The 24,416-nt window shown below is 43.7% G+C and overlaps 1 non-coding gene and 1 pseudogene across 1 annotated transcript; both read right to left on the bottom strand.

Annotated features, from left to right (window-relative positions):
* Positions 1-6,505: 6,505 nt before the first annotated feature.
* On the bottom strand, positions 6,506-24,205 carry LOC112920647 (V-type proton ATPase subunit e 1 pseudogene; annotated as a pseudogene).
* Positions 11,319-11,420, bottom strand: LOC112920950 (small nucleolar RNA SNORA2/SNORA34 family). Its single transcript, XR_003235166.1, has one exon. It is a non-coding gene; the product is annotated as a small nucleolar RNA SNORA2/SNORA34 family (small nucleolar RNA).
* Positions 24,206-24,416: the final 211 nt, after the last annotated feature.

Below are 24,416 nucleotides of genomic sequence, written 5' to 3'. Positions count from 1 at the left end.
ACCACGCCCCCCAACACACACACACACACTCACTCATACTTCCCTCTCCACTTGATTGCTCCTCTGGATCCTTGGGCACCTGAGATACAAACACCTCCACCATCTCTATGCAGGCAGTGATGTGCTCTGCATCTGACTGCCAATGGTGGTCTTTTATTCACTATCAGACCCCACTCCCTTAGGGCCATCAGAAGATGAGGCCATAGTGGACAGAGGTAAAAGATCCAGAGGTTCCTGCCACTCTGAGGGCTGGGAGGTTGTCTATCTCCACTTGTCCAGATCTCATTCACTGTGCACTAGTGTGTGCCATAGCTCCTTGGTTTGGCAGGTTGGATTAGGTCACCTCTGTGGTTTTTTCTAATGCTAATGTCTGTGATTATGATCCTGCCATGTTTCATCTTAGGCAGGCTGAATTTGGCTTGTGGGTGGGGAAATGAAGTGAAAATGTCCAGGAGATCATTTAAAATGTGGACTGAAGCTCAGGAGAAATTGATACTAGAGGAATAATTTGAGAACCAGCTTCTTTGAGACGAAAATGGTGGCCATGTGGATAAATTAAAATGTCATGGAAAGGGGGCATCTGGGTGGCACAGTTGGTTAAGCAGTAGGCTCTTGGTTTGGGCTCAGGTAATGATCTGAGGGTCCTGGGATCGAGCCCCACATCAGACTTCACACTCAGCTCAAAGACGGCTTCAGGATTCTCTCTCCCCCTCTGTCCCTACCCCAGCTCGCTTGTACATTCCCGCTCTCTCTCTCTCTCTCTCTCTAAAATAAAGAAGTCTAAAAAAAAAAGTCACTGAAGAGAGCATAGAGAGAAAAGAGTACCTGACACAGAACTTGGAGAATCACTTACATTTCAGGAACTGAAAGAAAGGAAAAGAAGTGTAGAATGATCTGACGGTACTAACCCTGGTTCTGGGGTAAGACACAGCCAAATGGAAACCAAGGAGTGACTGAGGAAACTGTGCCCCAAAGCTGCGAACCTCAAACCCTACTTTTCTTCCTATCTCTTTAGCCACTCCCCTCATTTCTTTCGTGGACTTGTGTCCCTGTATCTATTGGCTCGAATCGCATTATTTTCAAGCTTTATCCTACTTAGAGATCTCCTGGATCCCTTAGTCACTACCATGACTTCAGTTGCCTCCATGAGTTCACGTTCTCAGACCAGCATCTCTTGTCCAGACCTGTGGTCGGATCACTTGCTTCTCAACCAAACTTTTGTTTTGTTTTGTAGGTTTTATTTATTTTTTTGAAGATTTATTTATTTATTTATTTATTTATTTATTTAAGAGAGAGAGAGAGAGAGAGGGAGTGAGAGAGCACGCACAAGCAGGGGGAGCAGCAGAGGGAGAAGCAGACTTCCTTCTGAGCAGGGAGCCTGATGTGATGCGATGCAGGACTTAATCCCAGGACCCTGGGATCATTACCTGAGTTGAAGGCAAACACTTAACCAACTGGGCCACCAAGGCATTCCATCAAGTAACCTTTTGATTAGTTGTCTTACTTCCCTGGGACCAGGGATAAAAGTCCCCTGAATTCAAATCTCAATATTCTGCTCACCCAGTTCTCTGTGCAATCCATCAGTCTTTATTTTGGGAGGGAATACAGCCTAGCTCCAGCTGAGAAAATAAATCCTATTTGGGGACCTAAAGACTTTGCAACTTTGGAAATCCCCTCTACAGTGAAGTAGAGTGGCTAATTTATCTCAATTTGCTAAGGATTTTCTCAGTTTGGGTACTAAAAGTCTGGCATCCTAGGAAATGTCTCAGGTCCAGGCAAACCAGGTGGTTGGTCATCCTATAGGGAGGTGTCCTTTGTGAGGTTGGCAAAGGCAAAGGCCTGGAAAAGAGTAGCTATGTCTATCAAGTACCTACATTTTGAATACTGAGGTGGTGGGACAAGGAGCAAATATGTTCTAGCTACTTCCTGAGGCCCCTAGGGCCTTTGCAGAGGTTTGCAGGAGCAGGTGGGGGCATTGGGGCAGAGAAATTTGAGTACAAGGTGAACATAGCCTCATTTAAACCCACAGGCTGGAGAGGCCCAGAGACTTTGGGGATGTATTTACATAGCCAAGACAACACCATATACACCATTTTGTCCAGTGCATTTGTATCTATGATTTTACAATACATTCTCACAATTTAATGGCTTGCAGAATGTTCCATCAAGAGAGTTTTGCTTGTTTCAAAATTTTTCCTATTATAAACAGCATTTCACAAACAACTTTGTGCTAAAAGCTTTTTTTTTTTTTTTCTTTCTGTGTTTAAAATGTTTATTAGGGCAGCTGGCTGGCCGGCTCAGTCAATGGAGCATGCAACTCCTGATCTCGGGGTCATGAGTTTGAGCCCCATATTGGGGGTAGAGTTTACTTAAAAAACAAATTAGAATTTTTATCAACGGTAATTTAAACGTATCATTGATTAAGTATATACATTAGGAAATGTTATCTCATTTAATCCTCACAGCACTGCTCTGGACTAGGTATTATTTTCCCTAGGTAGAAATGAGATCTCAGGGGTTATAATATTTGCCAAGGTCACATAGCTAGTGCATGGAGCCAGAATTTGAAACCAGCAACACCATATGTTTTAAAATATGTTGATGGTTAATTTTGATTTGTTCAGAGCCCCATTGTCTCTTTCCTGCATTTACTCTACTGAGCTCCCTTGAGCCTTACATATACATCTCTTTATTTTATCTATTTATTTTTTTGGGAGAGAAAGTGTGGATGGGGGGGGAGGGCAGAGGGAGAGGGAGAGAGAAAGTCTTAAGCAGGCTCCATGCTCATCATGGAGCCTGATGCAGGGCTCGATCCTATGACCCTGAGATTATCACCTGAGGTGAAATCAGGAGTTAGAGGCTTAACCGACTAAGCCACCCAGGCACCCTGCATCTCTTCATTTTTGATGATGTGTTGTGTAAGTGATCATGTGTGTCTCTCTTTTGCACTTTCTCCACTGTGTTGTATTTGCTTGTTCACACATCTGGTCACCCTGCAAGTGGAGAAAGGCCCTTGAGAGTAAAGCTGCATCTCCTTCATCCCCTTCCAGCATATCTAGCATGACGGAGGAGAGACACAAGACAGACTCATTATTGAATGTACAAAAAGAGACATCAGTTGGTAGCTTGAGAGGGAAGGGAAGGACTATTTCAGGGTTGAAGGGACTGGAACAGCTCAATGTGTGAGGGCTGTCTTGTATGTGCTCAGAGAAGGTGGTATCACTGGGGCAAAGGCCTCGAACCAGGCAGACAAGCTATCCTGGCCCGTGGGAATGGGGGAAGCAAATCTAGGGGGCTGGGAATATCCTTGGGGCACCTTCACTTACTCAGTAAATATTTATTATGCACCTACTTTACACATATAGTACCTACAGTGCTACTTTGAACAGGGTGGGTAGGGAAGGCTTCTGTGAAAAGATGACATTCTAACTCAAATCTGAACGTTATTGAAACCATCTATGTCAAGATCTGGAGAAGAACATTCTGAACATAGTGGACTCAACAGATTTGGGAAGCAAGCGGAAGACTGAGTGTATTGGGGCAACTTTGTGATCCTGGGCAGGTTTCTTAATCCCTGTTTCATCATATGTGAAACGGGAATGATTATAGTACCCACTTCACTGGGTTGTTATGAGTATTAAATAAAAGAAGGCACAGAAAATAAAAATAAGAACAAAAATAAAAATAAAATGCCTAAAATGGGGAGTGTGTGTGGGTGGCTTAGTCAGTTAGGCATCCAACTCCTGATTTTGGTTCGGATCTTGATCTCAGGGTCATGAGATTGAGCCCTGAGTCTGGCTCCATACTCAGTGGGGGAGTCTGCTTGAGGTTCTCCCCCTCCCTCTACCCCTCCCCTCCATGCTCTCTCTAAAATAAATAAATAAATCTTTAAAAATAAATAAAATGCCTAAAATGGTATATGGCTTTTATGTTTTGTATATTTTTCCACAATTAAAAAATGTATGCTTAGTGAAAGAAGTCAATCACAAGGGCAGCCCAGATGGCTCAGCGGTTTAGCATCTGCCTTCTGTCCAGAGCCTAATCCTGAAGACCCGGAATCAATTCCCACGTCAGGTCCCTGCATGGAGCCTGCTTCTCCCTCTGCCTGTGTTTCTGCCTCTCTCTCTCTCTCTCTCTCTCTCTGTCTCTCATGAATAAATAAATAAAATCTTAAAAAAAAGTCAGTCACAAAAAGCCACATATTATATGATTACATTTATATGAAATGTCCAGAATAGGCACATTCATAAAAACAGGAAGTAGGCTAGTGGTTGCCCAGAAATAGGAGAGGGAGAATGGAGAGTGATTGCCAGTGGTCACAACCCTTCTTTTTGGGGTGCTGAAAAATGTTCTGGGACGAGATAGCAGTGATGCCTGTGAATACACCAAAACCCACTAAATTGTACACTGATTCAAAAAGGTGAATTTTAAGGGCACCTGGGTGGCTCAGTCAGTTAAGCCTGCCTTTGGTTCAGTTCATGATCCCAGGGTCCTGGGATTGAGTCCTGCATCAGGACTAAGCAGGGAGCCTGCTTCTCACTCTCCCTCTGCCTGCTGGTCCCCCTGCTTGTGCTCTCTCTCTTTTGGTCAAACAAATAAATAAAATCTTTTTTTTTTTTTTTTAAGGTGAATTTTTTTCCAAGCTCTTTGATTTTTATTACTCAAAAAAAAAATCCTCATTTTTTTTTTTTTATTTAGCTTTCTGACTCTGCCTTCAACACTCTCACAACGATTTTCTGCTCCTCAATAAGGAAAGCACGCTTGATCCTGTCACGAACACACTTAGCACACATGGAACCACCGTAGGCGGTTTTTTTTTTTGTTTGAGACAATCTCATAAGGACTTTAGGTCTCACAGCACGAACTCCTCAAAGTCCGCCAGGGCACACGCCACATGCAGACTTTGGCGCTTTCCCAACATTCTTGGTATAAAGGTAAACGATTCTATTGCCAGGGGTTCGGGCCTAGTTTTGTTAGAGGCTGTATTTTGTAGGGCAGTCAAACGCCTACGGACGCCGTCCCCGAAAGAGGAAAAAAGGCTAAAGGTGAATTTTAAAAAAGGTGATGGCATGTGAAATTACATCTCAATAAAAATTAGTAAGAAATATATAAGTAGGGGCGCCTGGGTGGCTCAGTGGTTGAGCATCTGCCTTCGGTCCAGGGTGTGATCCCAGAATCGCAGGATCAAGTCCCCTATCAGGCTCCCTGCATGGAGCCTGCTTCTCCCTCTGCCTGTGTCTCTGCCTCTCTCTCTCTCTCTCTCTCTCTCTGCCTTTCATGGATAAATAAATAAAAATCTTTAAAAAAAAAAAGAAATATATAAGTAGTACAAGGAATGGGGAAATAATTATAAATATCTCTTAAGAATTATTTTATTTATTTATTTATTTATTTATTTATTTATTTATTTATTTATTTATTTATTTTTTGAGTGACCTCTATATCCAGAGTAGGGCTCAAACTTACAACCCTGTGACCAAGGGTTGCATGCTCTATGGACCAAGCCAGCCAGCAGTCCCCATGCCTCCAGCCTGCTTTAACTAGTTCTTCTCAGCCTTTCAGCAATAAAGTTATTCTCAGCTGATATATATATATTTTTTTTTATTTTATTTTATTTTATTTTATTGTATTGTATTTTATTTTATTTTATTTTATTTTATTTTATTTTATTTTATTTTATTTTAAGTAAACTCAACTCCCAATGTGGGGCTTGAACTTACCACCCAGAGATTGAGAGTCACATCCTTTATGGACTAAGACAGCCAGGCAACCCTGATACTATTATTATACATTAGTAAGGTTTCTAGTTTCATTTCTAACATTTAGAGAGAGACAGACACAGAGAGACAGAATAAATATGCAAGGTGATTTGTGGATTTTCTTTGTGATTTTTATACTTTTAGAATTTTTTCTTTTACTGTGTCTATGATTCTACACCTTCCTTTCCTGCCCCCCTCCCCCCCAACCCATGGGCTTTCTTTCTGTCTCATTCGGAATCTGCTTAAATTGACCTAGTTTTGTCTTTAATCAAATCTTCAGGAATCAATTCATTACTGTTGGAAATGGTCTAACAGGTTTTATTTTGATGATTGTTAAAATTCTCTTTTATTTTTGGATAACACAGTCACAAAAATGCTACCATTTATTTGACCAGTAAAAGACAACACTTATGAATAAAATTTAAGGAAAAAAAAAAAACAAAAACATATGCTATCAGGTTTACCTTGATGATAAAAATGATCACGGCTGAGAGCTGCGCCGGCCAGACAATGGTTTCAGATTTGCAGTGTGCCCTGAAACCTGTGAAAAATGTATTGCCCAGCACCCTGATAAGGAAATCACTCATTCTGAGTGAAGGGAATGAAAAGATTAGAAAAAATAATAATAACCCGAAGGGCAAGAATAAAACAAGCTGGGAAGAGACACAGATTTCGAGGTTGTATGGCTTGCTTGAAAAGAGTCTTTAGGCTTTCAACTACTCACAGTGATTTCTATTCCTTCCTTCCTAGCCCTCCGAGGCCACCGGGAACACCATCCTAGAGGAGCCAGCCTGCAGCCAGCCTGCAGCCACACCTGATGCCATTCTTCCAAGTGTTAGGACAGTGACAGTGTCGCCTCTGATCCTCCCCTCCATGGGCACACCATTCAAGGATTCGCAGCCCTTGCTGGCCTGGCAGCAGAAGACAAATTTAGTTTCCAGGGGGCAGTTACCCACAAGCTTTTTTTTTTTTTTTTTTAATGATTTTATTTATTCGTGAGAGACACAGAGAGAAAAAGAGGCAGAGACACAGGCAGAGGGAGAAGCAGGCTCCATGCAGGGAGCCCAACGTGGGACTCGATCCTGGGTCTCCAGGATCATGCCCTGGGCCGAAGGCGGCGCCAAACCACTAAGCCACCCACAAGCTTTTTTTCTGAACAGGGTTTCTTTCCATCACACTCTTTTGGGCCTCACTGCTCCCTGGAAGCCTGGGCAAATACGAAGTGGAGCAAGTATGGGTACGTCAAAGCCCCAGTGAGTCTTCCTGCCGGATCATTTTCACCGAGCAATACGAGAATGGAATATTTTGATTTTCCTGACATCGAAAGCTACCCCGAGTTATTTAGCATTTTCGTTATCTCCTCACTCTTATGAATGCCGCTTTCTCAGCCAGGAAGCTACAAAGCCAACTTCTTAGGAGATTCCAGATTTTATTAAACATTTATCTGCTTTCCTCAACAGTGAATGTACGTTAGCTTGATTATAAAATGAGTGACCTTTTTTAGGGGAAGGGAAGGTGGTAAATGGAACATAGGACTCATCACCAGCTAATGCTGAAGGGATAAATAAAAGGCCTGGGCGGGGGGGTGTGTGGGGGGGACTCCTCACACCTCAGCTGGGATGGTGTATCCACGGATGGAGACTGGAGGAAAGGCTCTGCTTGGCTCTGCCCTGGGAACACACATGCACACACACACATACACACATGCACATGCACACCAGGGACTGCCCTTGAGGGCTGGACCTCATGTCATAGGCTCTGCCCTCAACCAGGGCTACTGTAGTCTCAAAGTAGCCACTACTTGGGACTGTGCCTTGCTTTGCTGATTCTCCACATTCAGACACTAGAAGCAGATCACAGAGGTAAGGAATGGAAGGCAGTCTTGCAGACATGCCTCAGCCTGTTTGCAGAGCTCAGATCCCTTGGCCAGAACAGTGGCCCAGAGATGAAGAAACTGAATCCCATTCAGCAAAGAAGGGGCCTCAGAGTTCCTGTAGCTCTGCCTCCTTCCTGACCCCTCCACTAGAGGACCCTGGACTCAACATAACAAGGAAGGGGCTGGCCAGGGGATTACTGGCTCCTCTAGCCCTGCTTGCAATCCTTTCCTTGAGAATGTCACATGTATCTTTGCTCTTTAAACACTCAGACTGCATTTTGGTCAGAAGAATTTTTTTCTTTAAGTTATATTTATTTAAATAATCTCTACACCGGATGTGGGACTCCAACTCACAACCACACAATCAGGAGTCACATGTTCTTCCAACTAAGTCAGCCAGTCACCCCTTGATCAGGAGAATGTTTAAGGTGTGTCATGGAAGGATTCGTGGTAAGGCTATATTTGAAATGTTTTGCAAAGAAATTGGGTTGTAGTATTTAAAGCCCAGATCACTCTGGATCTGAGGGGATGGATTCAAAAACAGATTTCAAGATAAGTCTTGAGCAGTTGGAAGATATGGCAGGGGTCTTAGGCTTGGGCAATGTCCCTGTTCTTTTCCAGGAGCTGATGAAAGAGACTAGCCTTGGGGTGCCTGGGAGGTTCAATCAGTTAAGCATGGGACTCTTGATTTCGGCTCAGATCATGATCTCAGGGTCATGAGATCGAGTTCTGCTTCTGTGGACTGCATGGGATTCTCCGCTTCCCTCTCCCTCTGCCTACCTCTCCACCCCACCCCACCCCGCTCTTTCTCTAGAAAGAAAGAAAGAAAGAAGGAAAGAAAGAAAGAAAGAAAGAAAGAAAGAAGAAAGAAAGAAAGAAAGAAAGAAAGAAAGAAAGAAAGAAAGAAAGAAAGAAAGAAAGAAAGAAAGAAAGAAACAGCCTGACCCTCTGGGCATCTTCCACTGGGTGACATCCTCATCCATTTGCCAGACCCGCCTGAGTCTCTGTCTAGTGGTTCCAGACCAACAGCAGGGGCGCCACCTCCAGGCCAATCCTGAGAAGTGTAGTTTTGTGAGCCAGACTGATATTCCTGGACATGTTCATTCTAGGCAGTGTGTATCTGCAAGATAAAGGGCAAAGGGTCTGGACTCCTGGGTTAGGAATACCTTACCCCAGGTAGTTCTAGAATCTGGAGTTTCAAAAAAAATAGAATCTGGGGTTTCTTAGTGATCAAGAATCTACTTTCCCACTCTGATTGCCCCAAGTGACCTCAGAAAAGAGATGGGATTCCTCCTGTATCAGCCTCACTGTGTGTTTTCTTTCAGGGATTCCTCTTTATTTCTTACTTGTCCTTGGCCTTCCTCCAGACCAGCATAACTTTACATCCTCAAAGCCATCCCATCCAGCCTGCCTCAAGAAGTCCCCAGACTAAGTGACTTCTATGTGACACTGTGTGAAGAAATCCTGTGATGGCTAATGTATGTGACTTTCTAGGGGACACATTGCCACTGAGCCAGGTTATTTTTAGGGAGGGGAGTTCCTATCACCTGGCAGCCAGCAGTGCCTGGAACTCACTTGGTTCAGCTCCTACCTTATCAGTCTTCAAAGAGTTGGATATTCACATTTGCTAGCTGAGCAGCCTAAACTATCTAGCAGATATCCTGTCATATTAGCTGAGGATGGCAGGAAAGCCCCATTTCCAAAGCCCCATGACCTGAGAACTTTGAAGTCATGCCAGCTTTGTTGCTGCTTGTCTAAGCAATTCTGCAGGACCATCACCGAGTTGGCTGAAATTCAAGTCCACCCAAAGGTAAGGAATGAACTGGATCCTCTTCCTCCTGAACAGCCATCAATGCCCTGGCAGCAAGATACTGCACATCAGGGTTGAGATCAGACATGGCATCACTCAGCGTGTCATTAAGGATCATTCAAAATCCTGAACATGACCATTCAAGGGGACTTTTGGTGACCTTGTGGTCTGAAAACTGCCACTTAAGTCCATCAGCTCTTGACTCACAGGTACTCTGGCTGAGAATAAACAGCAGTGCTGCTGAAGATCAATGGTCGCCTTGATGCCCATGGCCATCACATCATCATGGTGGGAAGCAGGTACCCTAACTAACTTACCTCTGGATTCCTGGTGGAATACATCAATCAAGCTCTAGAGAACTCTCTCTGCTGCTCCCTGCTCACCAAGAAACACAGCCGTACCACCCACTTTAACTCTGCTATGGACTGAGTAAAAATATTCTCAAAATATGTATCTTTTTTTAAAATTTTTTATTTATTTATGATAGTCACACACACAGAGAGAGAGAAAGAGGCAGAGACACAGGCAGAGGGAGAAGCAGGCTCCATGCACCGGGAGCCCGACGTGGGATTCGATCCCGGGTCTCCAGGATTGTGCCCTGGGCCAAAGGCAGGCGCCAAACCGCTGTGCCACCCAGGGATCCCCTCAAAATATGTATCTGATCAAGAAAATGTATCCAGGATATAAAAAACATTCTTGGGGCACCTGGGTGGCTCAGTCGTTGAGCATCTGCCTTTGGCTCAGGTTGTGATCCTGGGATCCTGGGATCCAGTCCCACATCAGGCTCCCCACAGGGAGCCTCCTTCTCCCTCTGCCTCTCTCTGTCTCTCATGAATACATAAATAAAATCTTTTAAAAAGTCCTTAGAACTCAATAATGAAAACAATCCAATGTTTAAAATAGGCAAAGGATTTGAAAAGACACTTCACAAAGACAGATGGATAGCCAATATGCACACAAAAAGTGGTCTCCATCACTTGGTCATCAGGGAAATGCAAGCCGAAATCACAATGAGCTACACTGCCAACAAAATGACTAAAACTCAAGACTAAAGACACCAAATGTTGAAGAGGATATAGAGTAACCAAACTCTACATTTTTGGCGAAAGTTTAAAGTGGCACAACACTCCTGGCTGGCTCAGTTGGAAGAGCACGTGACTCTTGATCTTGGAGTCATGAGTTTGAACCCTACGTTCGGTGCAGAGATTATTTTAAATAAATAAATAAATAAATAAATAAATAAATAAATAAATAAACCAATAAATAAATAAAGGTGCCTGGGTGGTGCTGTCAGTAAAGCAGGGAGCCTGCTTCTTCCTCTCCCTCTGCCTACCGCTTGCTCTGCTTGTGCTCTCTTTCTTTCTGTCAAATAAATAAATAAAATCATTTTAAAAATAAAAATTAATGAATTAGCTAATTCATTAATTTTTAAAAATTGCACAACTTTGGGAAAATGTGTAACAGTTTCATAAGATTAAACATACAGGGAATCCCTGGATGGCTCAGCGGTTCAGCGCCTGCCTTTGGCCCAGGGCGTGATCCTGGAGACCCGGGATCGAGTCCCACGTCGGGCTCCCTGCGTGGAGCCTGCTTCTCCCTCTGCCTGTGTCTCTGCCTCTCTCTCTCTTTCTGTGTCTCTCATGAATAAATAAAATCTTTAAAAAAATAAAAATAAAAAAATAAACATACAACTTACTTATGACCCAGTGCATCTATTCCTGTGTATTTACCCAAGAGAAATGAAAATGGGACCACACACATACACAAAATTGCACAGAAATGTTTGGGGAAGCTTTGTTTGTTTGTTTTCCTTTAAGTAGACTTTACACCCAACATGGGGCTGCCCTGAACTCAGGACCCCGAGATCCAGAGTTGCATTTTCTACCAACTGACGTAGCCAGTAGAAAGACATTTCTTGAGACTCCTGCTTTAAACCAACAGCTTCAGCAAACTGCTGGCCTTGACTCAGGGCCAATGTAATTTACTTTGAAATGCATGAAAAAACGAGGTGGGTTGATGGGTGGAGAAATGGGTGGAGAAATGAACAGTTGCATGATAAAGAGTCCAATGTAAATTATAGAATCTTATGGTGGGTATATCGGGAATTACTACACATTTTTTTCCAATTTTTAAAGAATTTTTTTCCATTTTTTTGAGGCCATAGGAAAACTAAATTGGCAATCTTTTGTTTCTCCAGTGACAAACATATGTGGATGTTTGTTATACATCTGTCATATTTCTGTTATTGAAATATTCCATAATAAATACATTAACTAACAGATAAATAGGGCTGCCCCAGTGGCCCAGTGGTTTAGTACCGCCTTCAGCCCATGGAGACCCAGGAGTCCCACCTTGGGCTCCCTGCATGGAGCCTGCTTCTCCCTCTGCCTGTGTCTCTGCCTCTCTCTCTCTCTCTCTCTGTGTGTGTGTCTCTCGTGAATAAATAAAATCTTAAAAAAAAAACAACAGAAGAATAAATAAATGTCCCCTGGTGATTCTGACAAGCACCCCGTTGGGCTTCAACAGCTCAGGAGTCTCCATGAACAGCATGCAGCGGAGCCACACAGCACTTACCTTAGAGGCTGGAGAGGAGCTTCCTGTGACTGCTGGAACAAAACATCACAAGCATAATGGTTTAAAATCACACAAACTTACCATCTCACAGTTCTGGAGGCCCAAAGTCAGAATGGGTGTCACTGAACTAAATTCAAGGTGTTGGAAGGCTGCTTCCTTCCGGAGACTCTAGAGCATCAATTTCCTTGTCCCTTCCGGCTTCGAGAGGCTGCCAGCATTTTCTGGACTCATGGCCACTTCCTCCACCTTCAAAGCCAGCAGCATAGCATCTTCAAATCTCTCACTGACTCTGACTTTCCTGCCCTCCCTCTTTCACATTTAAAGTCCCCTTGTGATTCCACAGAGCCCACCCAGATAATCCAGGATCATTTTGTTTTTTGTTTTTAAGATTTTATTTATTTATTCATGAGAGACACAGAGAGAGAGGCAGAGACACAGGCAGAGGCAGAAGCAGGCTCCCCGTGGAGAGCACGATGCGGGACTCGATTCCAGAACCCCGGGATCACAACCTGAACCAAAGGTGGATGCTCACCACCGAGCCACTCAGGTGCCCTGATCATTTTCTTGTCTTAAGGTCATCTGATTAGCACCCTTACTTCTATTTGCAGCGTTAATCCTGCCTGGCTCTAGAACATAACATAGCCACAGGATGCGGACATCTTTGGGGGGCCATTATTCTGCCTACCACAGTGCTCTGCCCACTTGTAAGGGGCTCCCCGAGTAAGCCGGAAGAACTGTGATTCCTGACATATATGTGCTATGCAGCCGTGATGAAAATTGAAATGCCAGTTCTTGCAAAGCCATGGCACTGCTCCCCATTCCTGTAGATCTACCTCATCCTCAACTGCTCCCTACTACCCCCAGACCACCCTCCACACCCCCACAACCAGCCTGGACAAATCAGAAGGGGCAAGTGTGACATGCATACAGAAAACATGGAATCCCCACTGGCCTTGGGACCAACATTTGGTACTAACAATAGGCTATGTTGGCAACAGATGACTGGCCTCCATCTCTCTGTCAAGAACTCCTCTGAAGAAGTTCAGACATTCCACCGGGTAAGTGAAGAGACACTGTGCCCTGTCTAGGGGACTTGGAAGGGTCTGGTGCCCGCCCCAGTTTTGGCCCTTCACTTGGCCAGCCCAGCCGACCCCAAAGCCAGCCCTGAACATCCTCGGACACTCGCAGGGTATCTGCCTCCACTTCTGCAGCTTGATCCTCATCTGCTCAAACTTTTCTCTCCTCCGAGTTTGGAACCTTGATCTCATGCTCTTTCCTAGGTGTCTTCTTGCAGGTGGGAACCCCAGGCCTCCAGTAGAATTTTTGGATCCTCCTCCTCTCCAGCTTCAGTGAGGACTTCTTGATTCGGGCTCCCAGTTCTGGGGACTCCACCCATCCATCAGGAGTCAGAAAAGATCCAAGCCCCAGCACCCCTATAAGGAGTAAGGAGAGAATGAAATCCTTTTGTGCTTGAGATTTCTCATTTCATTTTTCAAGACTTATTTTTAAGTAATCTCTATACCCAATATGGGGCTTGAATGCACAACCCCAAGATCGAGAGTCACATGCCCTACCAGCTGAGCCAGCCAGGGGCCCTGGTATTTGTCATTTCACATTATTTCCTATGTCAGTGGGGTCCATTATACTGATTGACCATATTTTGTTTTGTTGCATCTATGCTTTTTAAGCTTTTGGGACATTGCCAATCTATTGCTATTATAAATATCTCTGCAATGAACATCCTTATTCAAATGACTTCAGTTTCCTTTTGGGTTATTTCCTTGGGACTAATTTGCAACCAAAAGATAATTAGATTGAGGTATTCATCTGTTCCTTTTTTGTCTGATGCACAACCCTTTCCACTGGGAACATCCCTTCCACTTTATGGTTTGGATGTGCTTTCAAGCAAATGTCCCCACCTGTCCTGTCCCAAGGGTAGGTGTGTGAGCCAATTTGCTCAGGGTAGATTGGTAACAACAAAACACAAGTCTCAGTGGTTTAACACAGTTAAGAATTTATTTCTTGGGGGATCCCTGGGTGGCTCAGCGGTTTAGTGCCTGCCTTTGGCCCAGGGTGTGGTCTTGGAATCCCGGGATCGAGTCCTGCATCGGGTTCCCTGTGTGGAGCCTGCTTCTCCCTCTGCTTGTGTCTCTGCTTCTGTGTGTGTATGTCTTTCTAAATAAGTGAATAAAATCTTAAAAAAAAAAAAAGAATTTATTTCTTGGTTATATCCTTGCTTGATAAAGATTTTTGGAAAGTAGAGGAGGCAGGACATGGGGAGGTCCTTCTATTTCTTTTTTTAAATACTTTATTTATTTATTTATGAGAGAGAGAGAGAGAGAGAGAGAGGCAGAGACACAGGCAGAGGGAGAAGCAGTTGCCATGTAGGGAGCCCAATGTGGGACTCGATCCCGGGACTCCAGGATCATACCCTGGGCTGAAGGAGGCGCTAAACTGTTGAGCCACCTTGGCTGCCCAGGAAGGTCCTTCTATAAGCTGAAATTTAGATAGAAGTTCCTTCCTTCTAGTGTCTTCAGTGTTCTTTAGAGCTTCTTTGGGGCCCTTCCATGAGACCTGTACATGCATCAACCATTAAGGAGCAGAGAGTAGGAGGACTGGGGGAGGGAGTACAGCAGCTCTGAAGTTGTACCTCTCATTGCCATATTTGGTTGGCCAGAATTAGTCACACACTTCCACTAGATATGAGGCCACCTGGGAAATGGTGTCTTCTGTGCCCAGGAAGAAATGAAACAGTGGTCAACACACAGCATTGTCTTTGCCAGTTAGAAAACCCCGTATTTGAACATGAGATTGCTCAAGAATGGGCATATAACCTTGGTAGATTTATTCTGGGGCATTGCAATGGATCCTGGGAGTCTTCCTAAGGACAAGAGCCATGCAGCGCTTGCTAACATGGAGGTGGCAGGGCTTCTTCCCCAGCAGAGCAAGGGAAAACAAAGCCAGGGGCAGGGAGAGCCAAGGAGCTCAGATCGCTGGGGAAGTGCTTTGAGCTCCTGGATCCAGGATCAACTCTTCTGGATAAATTCCCTTTGCCTGAGCTAGTCTGTGTTGGATTTCTGTCACCTACAGCCAAAGGAGTCCTGACTAATAATACATAGGTCCAGGGAGAAAAAGATTTATTTTATTTTACTTTTTAAAAGATTTTATTTGGGCAGCCCCGGTGGCGCAGAGGTTTAATGCTGCCTCCAGCCCGGGGTGTGATCCTGGAGACCCGGATTCGAGTCCCACGTCGGGCTCCCTGCATAGAGCCTGCTTCTCCCTCTGCCTGTGTCTCTGCCTCTCTCTCGCCCTCTCTGAATAAATAAATCTTTAAAAAAATAAAAATAAAATTTTTATTTATTTATTTATTTATTTATTTATTTATTTATTTATTTATTCATGAGAGACACATAGAGGCAGAGACACAGGCAGAGGGAGAAGTAAAGTCCTTTTAGGGAGCCCAATACAGGACTTGATCCCAGGATTCCAGGATCATGACTGGAGTCCAAGGCAGATGCTCAACCACTGAGCCACCCAGGTGCCCCAGGATAAAAAGATTTTAAAATGCTTGAAATAGATTGTGAAAATGCTCTCTAAAACAACCTAGCCATTGCGTAAGGCAGCTTGTTTCTCCAAATTTTGTTTTTATAACTTACGTTTTTTAAAGCATACCTTAATGTTGTTGTATTCAAACGTTTTTTTGCTGGAAAAGCTGAGTCTTTTCTCACAGTTTATGTGCTGTGTTTTCCTGGGTTTATCTCTCTTAACCATATGTTAAAAATAATGACTTTATAAGTCTGGATAAAAGCCATTTTATGAAAAAAAATTTTTAAAAAGCCATTTTATGAGTCTTCCCTTATATATTTTGGAGGGCAAACTGTTATTGGTTACATCCATCATATAGAAATGTGCACAAAGACTTATGTGGATGGTTGTAGCAGGAATGTCTTTATTCTCCCAACAGAAATTTACTTCTTATTATGAGAGTTAGTATAGTGCAAGGATTGAGAGCGGAGGCCCTGAGGCCAGAATTCTTGGGTACAAAACCTGGTCTATGTACTTACTGGCTATGTTAACTTAACAATATCATTAACCTCCTCATCTCAGAAACATAGGTAACACCTACCTTGCAAGTTTGGTTGCAAACCTCCTACGAGGTTTTTTTATGAGGATTGGATGAGGTAATGTATATAGAATGATCAGAACAGTGACTAGCTTCAGGAAACACTTATTATTATTATTATTATTATTATTATTATTATTTTAAAGATTTTATTTATTTATTCATGAAAGACACAGAGGAGAGAGAGAGGCAGAGACACAGGTAGAGGGAGAAGCAGGCTCCATGCAGGGAGCCCGATGTGGGATTCAATCCCAGGTCTCCAGGATCATGCCCTGGGCCAAAGGCAGGCGCTAAACCACTGAGCCATCCAGGGATTCCCAGGAAACACTTATTAAAGTGCTGTTCTGGGGGATGCCTGGGGGGCTCAGCGGTTGAGCGCCTGCCTTCGGCCCAGGGCATGATCCTGGAGTCCCGGAATCGAGTCTCACATCCGGCTCCCTGCATGGAGCCTGCTTCTCCCTCTGCCTGTGTCTCTGCCTCTCTCTCTGTGTCTCTCATGAATAAATAAATAAAATGTTTTAAAAAATAAAATAAAATGCTGCTTTGGGGGTGCCTGGGTGGCTCAGTTGTTTAGGCCTCTGCCTTTGGGTCCGGTCATGATCCTGGGGTCCTGGGACTGAGCCCCACATCAGGTTCCCTGCTCAGTGGGGAGCCGGCTTTGCCTTCTCCCGCTGCAGCTCCCCCTGCTTGTTCTCTCACTCTCTGCCAAATAAATAAAGTCTTAAAAAAAAAAAAAAAAAAAAAAAGGGCAGCCCCTGTGGTGCAGCGGTTTGGCGCCGCCTGCAGCCCAGGGCGTGAACCTGGAGACCCTGGATCGAGTCCCATGTCAGGCTCCTCTCCCTGCCTGTGTCTCTGCCTCTCTCTCTCTCTCTCTCTCTCTCTGTATCTCTATGAATAAATAAATAAGATCTTTAAAAAAAGAAAAAATATATATATACTGTTTTTGTTATTATTATTATTACTGATCACCTACAGAACGCTAAACCTTTCCCTGGGCACTTGGGATATAGCAGCAAAGAAACCAGATAAAACTCTTGATTGCCCATATGGAACTTCTATTCTTTTTTTCCTTTTTAAAAAAATTTTAAAGTAAGCTCCACACCCACATCAGGGCTTGAATTAACAACCCTGAGATTAAGAGCTGCATGCTCTACCAGCTGAGCCTGCCAAGGTGCCCCTGGAGCTTACATTCTAAACAGACTAATTAAGGAAAATAGAGAGTATGCCAGATGGTGATTGATGCAGTGGAGGGAAATAAAGCAGGGAAAGGAGAGAGAGAGAGTAATGGGGAGAGATGAAATTTTAAAGATGTTCTGATAAAGGCATCACCAAGAAGGTGACATTCAAGTACAGACCTGAAAAAGGGAAGAAATGAACCTCATGGGTTATCTGCGAGAAAGGCGTTCCAGGCAAAGGGAGAAGCAAATGCAGAGGGACCAAGGTAGGATCAGACCTGGACAGGCTGACCTCTGTGTGTGGAACTGCCTGAGTGGTGGGAGAAGTCAAGGCAAGGGGAAGGGACGGGACCGGATCATGGGGGGCCTTGATGGTCTTTGTAAGTCTTTGGATTTTGCTCAGAATAAGATGGGAGCCACTGGAGGGTTTTGAGCCAGGGAGTGGCCTGAGGTGACATATTTTAAGGGTGCCATGCTGGCAGAAGCAGAGAGACTATCAAGGAGGCCACTCAATAATCCGGCTGAAAATGGTGATAATTTGGAGCCAGCCGCCCACGGTGAAACCAGCAGTGGAGTCAGAGTTTAGATATATATTGCAGATACAGATGACAGGATTTGCAAGTGGACATGACATAAGAAGAAAGAGAAAGAGAGCTTTCACGGATAACTCTAAGAGGTGCCTGGGTGGCTCAGCTGGTTAAAAGTGTCTGACTCTTGATTTCACAGTTTTGAGTTCAAGCCCTGTGTTGGGCTCCACACTGGTCATGGAGCCTACTTTAAAAAAAAAAAACAAAAAAACACAATTTCTTAAAAAAAAGAAATACTGGGGCACCTGGGTGGCTCAGTGGGTTAAGCATTTGTCTGTGGCTCAGGTCATGATCCTGGGGTCCCAGGACTGAGCCCCACATCAGGTTCCCTGCTCAGTGGGAAGTCTGCTTTTCCCTCTGCCTGCTATTCCATCTGTTTATGCTCTCCCTTAAGAGCTGTCAAATAAATAAATACAATCTTAAAACAAAAAGGAAAGAAAAGAAAAGAAACACAAATGGATGGATCCAAAGTTTTAGCCTGAACAACTAGAAGGAGAGCTGCCATGAGCTGATGTGAGGAAGACTAGGGGAGGAACAGCTTAGGGAAGAAGATCAGAGTTTAATTTCACAGTTGTTCGAGGTACCTATTAGGTACCAGTGTTTATGGTTTGTTACATTTGTGCCAACTCTCATATAGCATGAGTGATAACTATGATTAGTCATATTTGTTATAAATAAAACCTTAATCTCATTATTTTTTCTATTTAACTGGTTTTGTTGATTTTTCAGTAGACATAGACTGGGAACCTTCACAATACTGTGCTAGCTCCCATTGATTTCTTTGAGGGCTTCAAAGTCCTCTCCATCTTCTGCACCCTTTTCCTGTTATCCACTAAGAGAATTTTTTTTTAAAGTAATCTCTACACCCAACAGGGGGCTCAAACTCACAACCCAGAGATCAAGAGTCACATGTTCTACTGACTGAGCCAGTCAGGCACCACAAAGAATCTTTTATCCCTGCAAACAGGGTAGGTTTTGCTTGTAGATTTGCCACTCCTAAGCAATGTGTATTATAAGATGCATGAGAGAGGGCACCTGCCTGGCTCAGTTGGTGGAGCATATCTCAGGTCATGAGTTCAAGCCTCGTGCTGGTGTAAAGATTACTTAAAAGATAAATAAGTAAGTAAATAAAGCAAGATGTACCAGAGGATGATGGAAAAGAGCACGTTGCTACAATTGGAAATAAACCTCTAGAAACTGTTGGCTTTGATTTCACTATAAAACTGCAAAGGTAAATGGTATTGATGGTAGATCTGACCTTTTCAGTTTATTTATTTGTTTTTATTTTTTTTAAGGTTTTATTTATTTATTCATGAGAGACACAGAGAGAGGCAAAGACACAGGTAGAGGGAGAAGCAGGCCCCCCACAAGGAGCCCAATGCAGGACTCGATCCCAGACCCTGGGATCACACCCTGAGCCGAAGACCACTGAGCCACCCAGGTGTCCCAGACCTTTTCAGTTTAATCTCAGTGTAGTGTTTTGTTTTGTTTTTTTTTTAAGATTTTATCTATTCAAGAGAGAGAGAGAGCATGAGCCAGGAGAGGGGCAGACAAAGAAGAAGCAGACTCCCTCCTGAGGAGGAAGTCTGACTTGGGGCTCAATCCCAGGATCCCAGAATCATAACCTAAACTGAAGGCAGACACCCAACTGATTGAGCCACTCAGGTGCCCCTAATCTCAGTGTAGTTTTAAAGTCGCATGAGCAAGAGGTCAAATGTTAGATAATATTTATTACTGGCTTTTAACCAGTGTTCCATGGAGATGTTTTAGGGGAAAGGCACTGAAAGGATGGGACTCTAAGGTCACTCTGTGTGTCCAAGGGCAACTCACTCTTCTTGTTTTTTTGTTTTTTTTTTTAAATTCATTTATTTATTCATTCATTCATTTATTCATGAGCAACACAACACACACAGAGGCAGAGACATAGGCAGAGGGAGAAGCAGGACCTATGCAAGGAGCCCCATGTGGGACTTAATCCCAGGACTCCGGGGGATCACACCCCAAGCTGAAGGCAGACGCTTAATCGCTGACGCACCCAGGTGTCCCCCCCTTTTTATAAAAAATATTTTAAAATTTATTTATTCATGAGAGACACAGAGAGCGAGAGAGGCAGAGACATAGGCAGAGGGAGAGGCAGGCTCCCTGCAAGGGCAGCCCACTCTTATATATTACATAGACACAATCCCATATATAAAGCTTCTGAATATGAAGAACTTCATATGAAATAAGTTTCTGGGGGATCCCTGGGTGGCTCAGCGGTTTAGTGCCTGCCTTCGGCCCAGAGCCCATCCTGGAGTTCTGGGATCGAGTCCCATGTCGGACTCCAGGCATGGAGCCTGCTTCTCCCTCCTCCTGTGTCTCTGCCTCTCTCTCTCTCTCTCTCTCTCTCTCTCTCTCTCTGTCTATCATAAATAAGTAAATGAATAAGTCTTTAAAAAAAATAAGTTTCTGCCATTTTAAAAAAAACTGTGAAAATACTGTGGCTCCATATTATTTCAAGAATTAGAGTCACAGTGGGGCACCTGGATGGCTCATTCCATTGAGCATCTGACTCTTGATTTCAGCTCATTATCTTGGGGTCATGGGATTCTTTTTTTGGGGGAGGGGGGTCACGGGATTCAGCCCTGTGTCAGGCTCCATGCTCAGCTTGGAGTCTGCTTATCCCTCTCCCTCTGTTCATGCTCTGTCTCTCAAATAAGGAAATAAATAAAATATTTAAAATTTAAAAAAGAATTAGAGGGATCCCTAGGTGGCTCAGCGGTTTGGCGCCCACCTTCAGTCCAGGGTGTGATCCTGGAGACTCGGGATCGAGTCCCACGTTAGGCTCCCAGCATGGAGCCTGCTTCTCCCTCTGCCTGTGTCTCTGCCTCTCTCTCTCTCTCTCTCTCTCTCTCTCTGGCTCTCATAAATAAATAAATAAAAATAAAATCTTAAAAAAAAATAAAAAAATAAAAAAGAAAAAAGAATTAGGATCATTGTCACATGCCCTATCTCCCCAGTGTTGGTTTATAATGGCTAAATTTGAGAAATATGCATTTTCTTTGAGTGGCTTTTGTATGTCCAAAGTGAAGGTAATTCCTAGATGTTTACTGGTTGGTTTGCATTTATTATTGTCTATGGGATCTTTTCCTTCCCACTAAATTTTCCAGCTGTTTTTCCAGCTGTATTCTTACAATCTAAAATCTTGCTGAAGCCACTGCCAAACTCCAGTAGCGTTTAGGATGATTTTCCTAAATATAAACATCTTGACTGCCCAAAGTGATGTGCTCCTTTCCTCTCAATTTTTTTTTTAAGATTTTATTTATTTGAGAGAGAGATATTGAGAGAGAGAGAGAGAGAGAGAGAGAGAAGAGAGAGCAGGAGCAATGGGGAAAGGGGGAGAGAAAGAAGCTGACTCCCCACTTTGCAGGGAGTCTGACTTGGGGCCAGATCCCAGGACCCTGGGATCATGGCCTGAGCTGACAGCAGATGCTCAACCCACTGAGCCATGCAGGTGCCTCTTTCTTCTCAATTCTTATGTACCTTACTCCTCCTCCTTAGAGAATTATGACAAGCATTCCTAATGTAGTAACTAAAACTAAATTGTGTCAGTGAAATTAATTAAACTAAATTATGTTAGGGCATCTTGGTTTTGCACTTTGAAAAATTCAATGTATATGCAGGTTTGAAAATTCAAAGTTTACAGATAATAGCTAAGTGAAAAGTAACATCTTTCTTCCTTACCACCTGTCCTTCTCCCTAAAGACAGTTTCTTGAGCTTCCCTCCAGAAAAACAAGTGATTGTATATGTGAGAATGTGATGTGTGTGGGTAGGCACAAATTCTTAATTATACATCCTTTCACACCTGTCTTTAAGTGTAATCATTCAAATACTTAGCAGTTAAGTGAAGATTCCGGGTATGAACAGCACTCTTTAGTCTCTTAAACCATGAAACAGATGGGAAAGAATGCATTCACCTCATGAGAGGTGGGGCACTGGGGGGGGGGGGGGGGAGGTGGGGAGCACAGGCACATCCTAGGAGGACCCGGCTTGAGACTCGGCCAGTAGGACATTTGAATGGATTAACATTGTTGATTTGTGGGCTATTTTGCAAGAATTCTGCTCTTTCCCTATAGCTGTGTGTTTTGGGTCCTTGTTAGCATTTGCCATTTTGTCATGTAATTCTTTCTGGATTGTTGCATAGCCTCTCTTGTCATCATTAGTATTTCTTTTCTGATTAAAAATACTCTGGTTAATGCTTTTTTACAAGTCTTTCCTTTTTTGAGATGTTTTCATTTGGAGTTCCTTTTCAGCTTCCCTTCCCCTTTGTGGTGGGCTTCCCGGCACTCCATGGGGTACAAGCACCCCTGCGGTCTTGGAATGTGAGCAGCCTGGGCAGGCAAGCCCTGCCAGGAGTCTAGTCGCCTGTGGAGCGGGTTATCTCCTGGGGAAGAATGCATCCGAAGGGAAGTAGCTACGTTCAGGCAGACAAACCTGGCCTTAAGAATAAGCCTCGGGATGCCTGGGTGGCTCAGCGGTTGAGCCTCTGCTTTGGCCCAGGGCGTGATCCTGGGTTCGGGGATCAAGTCCCACATTGGGCCCCTTGCAGGGAGCCTGCTTCTCCCTCTGCCTGTGTCTCTATCTATCTCTTTCTCTGTGTCTCTCATGGATAAATAAATAAAGTCTTAGAAAAAAAAAAAAAGAATAAGCATTGGGTGATGCGGTGTTTGTCCCTCTTAGCTGTCTAGTCCCCAACCCAGCCAACTGGAAGCCAGCATCGCTGGTCTGAGCTGTCTCAGTCTCTAGGCTATAAATGCAAACTAAATCTGAAAGAGCCATTTCTAGTACTAAGTCTATACAGGACCGGAAATAATGACATTCCCTTTCATTTTGTCGATGTGACAAAGCATGTTGGTAAAGTAGGGAGAGTGGTCTTCTCCCCACTTCTACATGGACATGCCATAGAAGACAGCACCCCTGAGTTTGCCACAAAACATGAGGCAGCTTTGCCTCCTGCTCATCAATATGGGTGGCCCCTCAGCACGATGATTAGTTCAATGCATCAACTTGGCTAAGCTATAATATCCAGTTATTCAATCAAACACTAATCAAAGTGTTGCAATTAATATCTACAGTCAATTGAGTTTAAGTAAAGGAGATTATCCTTGATACTCTGGGTAGGTCTCATTCAATCAGCTGAAAGACTTTAAGAACAGAATTGAGATTTGCCTAAGGAAAAAGACATTTGTCTATGGACTATAGCATCGGCCATAGAGTTTCTTTTTCTTTTCTTTTCTTTTTTTTTCCCCACAGAAAGCTGAAAAATAATTTATTCTAGTCGATGGCAGAAATAAGAAAGTCATCCTGAAAATATACTTTGGGGGATGCCTGGGTGGCTTAGCGGCTGAGGGTCTGCCTTCAGCCCAGGGCATGATCCTGCAGTCCCAGGATGGAATCCCTGCATGGAGCCTGCTTTTCCCTCTGCCTCTGTCTCTGCCTCTCTCTGTGCCTCTCATGAATAAATAAATAAAATCTTAAACAACAACAAAAACCAATAGCTCTTCCCTTTAAGAACTATATATATATATTCTTTGGTATAATTCTGTTGGGACAGATATTCCCTCTGAACATGCTCTCCTACTGATTGCCCCCACCCAATCCTTACTGTCTCCAGATGATTTTTTTTTTTCCGAGACGGTTTTTGAATACTCTGCTGACTCCCATGTTGTGACCAGGCAGCAGTCATCTTCAAATTCACAGGTTCCAAGGAGAGAGCAATGTATTTCTCAGAAGAATAGCACCTTCTATCTCAGACGAGTGCATAAACATTTTATTAGAGTCAGCACAGTTTAGGTTAAGTAGGCATATAATTCATCAAAATGTAAAACAGGTGACAGGAAAAAAAAAATACCGTATTGTAGAATAAGATATTCAAATGTAGTGGAAATGCTTGAGGCAGCTGATGGCCAAAATAGGTGAGCCAAAGAAGGTGGTCTGGGTTTGGAGTTAATTTTGCATGTAGTGGAATTCTCTTCGTGACCTCGATAACTGAGCGCTGGAGAGCAGGTCTTCCTCCCCAAGGCCAGTGATACTTAAGGTACCAGATGGTCTCATTTTTCAACTGTGGTCCAAAGAGAGGGTTGAGTTGGGCCAGAATTGCAACCAGCGAAAGAGATAGCAGCAAATGTAACCGGTTACCAGCGTGGTGATGATGACTCCCCAGTTGGGACCCTTAGGGATGAACCAGGGCACGCAGACACTGATGAAGCCCCAGAACATGCTCATCACAATGGGAGGCACTGCAAGGCCGTTATATGCCATAGTTGCCACCAGAGGTACCAGGCCCTGCTCAACCACCTCACACTGGTCCCACCCGGAAGTGTCAACACCCCGCCATAGAGTTTCTTGCTCAAGAATTTCCAGCCTGAAAAAAAAAAAAAAAAAAAAAAAAGAATTTCCAGCCTGTATTTTTCACAAACTTTCCTTAATAAAAGATGAAATGTTAAAAAAAAAAAATGGTTTCCAGCCTAGC

Source organism: Vulpes vulpes, chromosome 2 (assembly GCF_048418805.1).
Source record: "Vulpes vulpes isolate BD-2025 chromosome 2, VulVul3, whole genome shotgun sequence".
Lineage (NCBI taxonomy): Eukaryota > Metazoa > Chordata > Mammalia > Carnivora > Canidae > Vulpes > Vulpes vulpes.
The sequence above is the reverse complement of the archived record's forward strand: the minus strand, read 5'-3'. Positions and strand labels throughout refer to the sequence as shown.